The sequence below is a fragment of the Siniperca chuatsi genome, linkage group LG7 (assembly GCF_020085105.1).
Source record: "Siniperca chuatsi isolate FFG_IHB_CAS linkage group LG7, ASM2008510v1, whole genome shotgun sequence".
Lineage (NCBI taxonomy): Eukaryota > Metazoa > Chordata > Actinopteri > Centrarchiformes > Sinipercidae > Siniperca > Siniperca chuatsi.
The window spans coordinates 9,939,572-9,947,186 of NC_058048.1; the positions used below are offsets into that span (position 1 = coordinate 9,939,572).

General features: G+C 42.0%; 1 long non-coding RNA gene across 1 annotated transcript; it reads right to left on the reverse strand.

Annotated features, from left to right (window-relative positions):
- Nucleotides 1–2,085: 2,085 nt before the first annotated feature.
- On the reverse strand, nucleotides 2,086–6,618 carry LOC122879083. Its single transcript, XR_006378622.1, has 3 exons — nucleotides 6,488–6,618; nucleotides 3,584–3,612; nucleotides 2,086–3,396 (listed from the first exon to the last, which is right to left on the reverse strand). It is a non-coding gene; the product is annotated as an uncharacterized LOC122879083 (long non-coding RNA).
- Between the last annotated feature and the right edge of the window lie 997 nt (nucleotides 6,619–7,615).

Below are 7,615 nucleotides of genomic sequence, written 5' to 3' on the forward strand. Positions count from 1 at the left end.
GCCATGGGACTGAGCATATTTACCTCCCCTCTGTGGCTCACTCAGATTTATACACTTTCATAAAAATGGGCCCAAAATGTCTGGCTTGGGGCCTGATATCCCATCCTCGTGTTTGGATCGCAGCCAGGAAAATAATGGGACAACACTTTTTTTATTTATTACTATAAATTGCAAAGGGCAGGCAGGTGAAAGAAGACAAGCTGAAAGGCAGCGAAAGGCAGCAAGTGATGTGAACTGGGGGGTGAACTGGGAGATGAAGGGCGGGGGGTGGAAAAGGGAGGAAGATGAGAATAAAAAGAAGGAAGTGCAGGACAAGGAGGAGGGGGAGGAGAAAGGGAGATGAAGGTCTTGGAAGTTCAGATGGACACCCTATAAGGCCTGAAAACAAAGGTTACATCTTTTTTTCTCCACCTCCACTTTACCTACAGATGGTCGCTTCCCTCCCATCCCTTTCCTCCCGTCCCTTCCCCACCTCTGCTCTGCTCTGCTCTGGCAGCACCTGAATTCTGGGTCTCATCAGAGCTACCTGCCAGGGATTAACCAGAACCTGTTACCCCTCAATTTCAGATGACTGGGCTCTCTCTCTCTCTCTTTCTCTCACCCACACCCATACCAACACGCACACACACACACGGTGAGAGTCTGTAATAGGAACCAGCTGGGCTTTCAAGGCTGTGCTGCAAGCCAGACAGGCCCATTCATAACCCTCTAGTGAGTTTTAATGAAGGTGGGTTCTGGTGCAGCAGCAGTGTGGAGGGAGTGGAGAAATAATGAAAGAGGGGGAGACGGTTGACTCCTTCTTCCTCACTCTCGCTATACCTTCCAACCAATGTACTGTACCCAAGGTTGTATGGGCGAGAAGTTCACCGTAAATCCATTTATTTATGGTTAGCTTCTGTACTGTTTTCTAGCTTTCTCAGCTGCTGCCCTTTGCACAGAGTGGATAGATACCAGTATGTCCTTCATCGCATATTGATAAGAACTGAGATGTGAGGCTATTTGCTACTTAAAGTGAGAAAAACAATAAGATGAATGACACTTTTAGAGGTATACGTTATCCCCCACGCATAGGTTCCCATCTCTTTACACCTTTCTTGTGATGCTAATGGACATGAAAGGAGGCTAAAAGATTGCTATAGTAATGGGTAGATTGCACACCATGTGCTTAATAGCTTGTGTGAATCTTTTGAGAAGCACATTTCAGTAGATAAGGAGGGTTTCGTGGTGAGGTTCAGAAACCCGACCTATAAATACTGAGTAATATAGGTGTCAGTAACATTCAAAGTCCTGCATATAATGTCCATTACTGAGCTGAAACCCCACACCGCGGGATATCTCTCTGACAACTGCACTTCTGGGGACTGTACACATACTCACAAGAACATGCACATTTATGGAATTTATTAGAGCGTCAATAAGAGGTGATTACGCATATTTTCATGTGGTGGCAGTATATAATGACTCTATTTATTACTTAAAAAGGCACTAAGGAGTTTACATATGTATGTGTTCATGTGTATGTTTTTAAAAAAAGAGTGGTGGGTGTCTTGAATGAAGAGTGCATTTGGGATCCATTTGATACATATGGATATGGACACACACATAACATTTCATAATGGATGCCAAATGCTATGTGGTGTTGTGGAGATTTGAAGCATTTCTTCATTTGCATGTGAGCAGGACTGTTTTAGGCAGTGGTCACTTCCGTTTTGCTTTCTCTGAGGGTGAATGGGTGGTGTGTAACCTGAGCTGGTGAAGTAACGGTGAAGCAACAGCCCTTTACACCCTGAGGTCAGACTGATGTGAACACCAATAAACCAGGCACTGGCACACATTCCTTTTTCTCAAAAACGAAGAGATGCACAGACAAAGAAAAATAAAAACCTTGAAAAGTCAATATGAAGAATTTATTTCTGGAAAATCACTATAATTTTTTCATTTTGTAACAAAGAAACACACATGATTTTTCAGGATTTGATATAACTTGGCATAGTCTTGAGTTTGATTTGACAATATCCAGATATTTTAACATATAAAAGATGAAACTCTTTATCTATATAATACAACAGGGATATGTTACCCATTTTAACACACATCTCATATGGCCTTACTGAGGATTTCCCCTGGGAGGTGTTTGGCTGAGGGTATGATGATGCTTCATTGAAATTAGGTGGAAGTCCAAACAGCCAAACAGCCTCATTAGACCCAGCATGGCTCCCCTCTCCTAGCTACACAGACATGCACACAAGCTGCACTCACACGCACACTAATACCGTACAAGCATGTTTTCGGTGGGCAGATGCAGAGAAATCAGGGGTATGTCACAAACCTCCCACGCTCTCCACTTCAGCCCTGGTGGCCGCACAGCCTTTGATATTTCCCACATAATAACTGTGTGGTTTTTCAGTTAACCCCAGGAATGTTCATATGAAACAAATAGCACAACACATGACTATTATGCAGTGTCTTGCCGGTGTACGGAAATGATCCAGGAAATATTTCAGTCATGTAGAAGCTTGATTTAATCTTGCTTTCACCTCAGTAGACCATTGTGGGATTAAACCATAGTTTGTGCAAACATTAGCCTTCCTCAATATGAGAAACTGTAAAATAAGCTTTACTGATGCTTACAGAGTAATAGATGCAAGCATGAATCGCTTTGCAGGACACTGATGTATGTATTTCTATCTGTTACTTTACGGTGAGACAAATAGACCAACCAACTAAAGTAAGATTAAAAAAAAAACATAAATGTGTCACAAATCATACATTTAAAAATACAGTTTGGATAGAGTGATGAGCTGGGTATTAACATGTAGCATGCAGGTATTTATTTATTTTTTATTTCCTGCTGTACTGAGTCAAATAAAGATCTTTTGGGTACACAAAAATCACAAATTTTGAATTCAGAATGTACAAAATTATGTCATCATGGCTTCAATTCTGTTTGTTTGGCCAAATGTATGATCATCTATAACAATCTCTACTTGGAAAAATACCCGTCATATCTTGCACAAGTACAGCAAACTACTCCGTGCCCAAGTTCGCTGGGTGTGGTGATATATATTTGTCGCACATAGGGGTGTGTGCGGAGATTTCAGTGGGGAAAAGGTCATCCGGAGTTGAAAAGAAGATGGCTCTCTTGTTCTTTTGGGCTTTCCTCTCTGATCATCGTCTGCATATGGGGCTGAATCACCAACCAGCGTTCAGTCGGTGCGGCTGAGAGCCAAGAATGCAAGAGCTGCTGGGTGGCGTGCTGGGTGATTTCCCGTCTGAGGGGTCTTCTCGTAGTCGTAACGGGATCTGCCCTCAGTCCAAAAATAACCAGTGTCCCTGCAGGAGATGGCGGTGCAAAGCTTGTGGGGCACTAATGCAGCCTTCCTTCCTCAGAGGATGCTGGGAGGATGATAGCGGCTCAAAGTTAGTTGTACTGTCAGCAGCTGGAAAGGCACAGACAAGGCCTTAGATTTGTGTAAAACAGGTGATACTTCTCAAAGGCCACAGTCATGTTCTATTAACAATAATAAACCAAACTATGAATACCATTTGTTTTTTCTGAAATGTTGCTTTCATGACTTGTTACCATTATCTGAGTGTTCTTCAGTAGAGTTTCTGTAAAGGAAAGGGAGAGAAAATCAAAATCAACCAAATCTCTCATCTCTTTAAATGAAACTGGCATACCCATGTTTATTTTCACAAGAATGTCAGATTTGGCATTGTGGTTTCACAGTTGCTCTGCTCTGTGACCTCAATGTGCACTAGCATTGCAAAGTCAAAATGATAACAGATCAACACTTCTATCGTTGCACAGTGTGTCAGAGAGACGCAGAGAAAGAAAGAAAGAGAGGGAGAGAGAATTAGTGAGGGTTGGATTTTATCATAGAGAACTACTGCCGCTGGGGGACGGGGTATGGGAATTGTATCAAAGACCATAAGTGAGGGTAAAGAGGGAAAACAGATAGCACACTTTGAAATATCTGACCCTAATAGGCCCGGTTATTTCCATGAGGGCTTTGCCTCTCCATAAACAGAGCAGCATATTTGTGCAGGTTTGTCTGTGTTGTTTCAGAGAGCCCAGGCTTGCCTGGTAGGGGACATTTCACTGGGTCATTATGCGGCAATTTAAGTGGCTGGGCCAGCATTTTTCACAGCACCTCACAAACCGCAGCACAAGAGATAGCAAAGAGGTGGAGACACAAAACCAATATGCTGGTTCCCTTTGAAGAGGATCCACCGGAGAAGCATGGCTGAGGCCCTTTGCTCCACAAGGATCCAAAAGGAATGAGATGGAGGATTACCGTAGAGAGTTAAATTGCTGTATGTTAGGGGGGAAAAAGTAGAAGGTAGAGGGGAAAAAGCTAAGCGGATGCTAAAAATGAGAGAGACCCAATAATGAAATAAATCTGCCCACAGCTTTTTTGTTTAATGAATGTGGAGCTGATTTATTTTCCGTATGGCTCGGCAGATTTGTCTGAGCGCAGAACAGAGCGTGCTCTGTTCAGTGCCACGCTCAGCGACCAGGTGTGGGACAGACGGCTGAAACAGTTAAAAGTAAACTGAGTGCAGTGGAAATGGATCTGCTTCAAAATTTTGTGGCCTATATTTTTTTTTTCTTTTTCTTTTTTACAGGTTTGCCAGGGGAAAAAGACTTGGTGCTGCAATCACAAACAGACTGGTTTCTGTCTCTGTTCACTTCATAGTCACAACAGCCGACTGCATTTTTGGCAAATATCTGAACTGCTGTCAGAACAAGTCACCCATCATTTTTAGTTGCAGTCATGTTTTCTATGCAGGCCTCCTTTCTGTACATTTGAAATATAAATCTGTCCTGATGTAGATACAAAAATATATTATTAGGTTAAGAATCAGTATCAGATGCAGTGCAGTTAAAGGAGAAAGTCTTTTAGGGAACTAATGTAGAAACGTACCATGCTGGATATCACACTGACAGAAGAGAGAGATAAAAACAGAGGGCAAAAGAGGGAGGGAGATGGAGGAGAGCATTAGTTGAGAAGAAAGAACTACAAACAAACAGTGAGGGGGAAAATATCATAAACAGATCTACTGAGACCATCAAGCAATGTAAATATGAAAAATGCCAAGCTCAAGTACATGAACCCATGCAGGAATGGACACCCTCCCCTCTCTCCCATACCAGAGTAACCTCGGTTTATGAAGACAAGCGAGAACGGGCTCTCGACAGGGCCTTGTGGGACGCCAACAAGTACAGTCAGTTCTAGTATTTTAATGTTCTGCCCTCCCTCTGTCTTACCCAAAATGCACCACAGCATCCATCTCACTCTGCTAAGAAGTCCACTGCTCCCTCCTGCAGTAGGGAGGTAAACCCTTATGAAAACACTTGATCAGAAACATTATGAGCCACATAGCGGGTCAGAGACAACGCTGGTCACGGACATGCAATCAGAATGCAATGTTGATAGATAGCAGTTTTCCACTAGGTCACAACATGACACATACAAGTAAGGTCCCGCTATCTGTTGTTACAGTGATCTTGCAGAAAATGCCTTATATTTAACTTATCTACAACAAATGTGTCAAATTTGTGTTCAGATTTCACAAAAACTGTCAAGAACTATCACCCATGCATGATAACATCCAGTTGAGTTCATTTACAGTTCACGCATCCTCACATATTTGCCTCACTTCCATGTACAAATGAAGCAACTGTTCAAAGTTTGAGTGGCGAGGCTTTCAAATGACAGCAGCATTAGTGTTTTGAATCAACACCACATATGAAGTTAACTTCAGCTTGAGCTGTGATCACAAATCTGCTGTGAGAAGAATGACACATAAATCCATGACTGTCTTTACAGCATTCATAGAGAGATTACTTTTCACACAACTCTTGAGGGGGACACATAAGGACCATTAGATTCTCTTATATGGCAGATTGCAGTAATAAAAAGGTCCCCAGAGGCCAACACAACAATCCTAAAGATTTGAGAGAAAAAATGTTATGACAAAAGGTTGATCGTGTCTTTTAACCCCTGTTACTCCCCTTGTCATCCACTTTGTTGCACAATATCAAGATGGCTCAACCAACATATTTGCTTATTGCTCAAATTAAGTCATGCTCCAAACTGACATATTGTTTCAATGCAGTAATGTGCATGCAACCCCAAATATGGCTGGCAGACTTTCAAATATGCTTTGGAGTTGGAGCAAATGGTGGTTTGGCTCTCCTCAGACAGATGATTTTCAACCAATGAATCAAACAAGCTTAAATTGGACAAATTAGGCAGAGTGTGATCAACTTAAGTTCATGGCTTGTCTTTGGCATGTGGCTCTGGTCTGAGACCAAAACGTAGCATGTTTGTTTTTTAATGGCTTACTGCTGCCCTCTGTCAAAAAATAATGGTCACTGCAGTAAGACATGAAAAACAGACACAGTAGCAGAGCTTCCAAACTATTCAAAAAGAAATAAAACTATAACAATGAGATGTCCATCAAATAATTCCCGGAATACCATTTCAGCCGTGACAGTCATCCCCTCTTTGTCAGCCTGTGAGTCTGCTTCCAGGAATGCAACTGCAGACGCAGCACTTCTGCCTCCCAATGTGTGTTTCATTTGGTCTCAAACACACATGTGGCTCAAATATGTGGCCCAGTGCTCCAACAGAAACAGACTGTGATCCAGCGAGGTCCTCATGTGCACCTCACTGGAACGTGCCACACTGACACCAAACTAAGTGGGACAGGGCCACGTTGGTGTTCGAAAATTTAACACACATTTTTCAGAAGCTCTGTCACAGCCCTCTGCAGATGAGTCTACACTGAATCAGGAGTGTTAGACAAAAACAGCCTGATTAACAAAAAGGAAATGTTGACAGCTCAAGATTACTGCAAAGAACCCATCTTTATAACATGTGGTGTAAAAGCACACTGAATCAGAGTCACTAAAATTAAAACTGAACTACAAAACTGAAACTAGAGCGTACACAACACATACCCAAGACCTAACCCAGAACATGTCACATTGAACTATATGTGGTGACCATTTTTTACAAACACTGTTCTATATATGGTAGATGATGCACTCAACATCCAGATAATTTATATTGGTTGAATTAAGTTGTCCGTGAACAGAAATATTTGGTAAAATAATCATCACACCTTGTATTTTCCTGGTCAGTTGGAATAGCAGATAAATATGTATCAAACTTAATATCTGATCTGCTACAAAATGTCCTGTCAATATTGTTACTACACACATATTATCAATACATTTAGGTAGATAAGCAATGAACTATGGTACCGTGGCAATATTCTATACACATATACCATATACAACTAGGTTATTTATTAGGTCATCTTTAATGGTTTCATCCAGAGGGACATAACGGAGGGAGTGGCATTCCACAAATCTGGGTGTAGCGTGACTTTGGGAGGATTCAGACAAATCTCCTTGGCCAGATTCACTAGACAGACAGTCTGTAAATATTAGACCCACTTAGTATGGTATGTTTGCATCCACGTGTGTGTGTGTGTGTGTGTGTGTGTGTGTGTGTGTGTGTGTGTCGTGTTGCGTGCACAGGCACAGGTCCGTGTCTGTTGGAGAGAGTAGCACGGCTGTGGAAAAGTGACATGCAAAAGT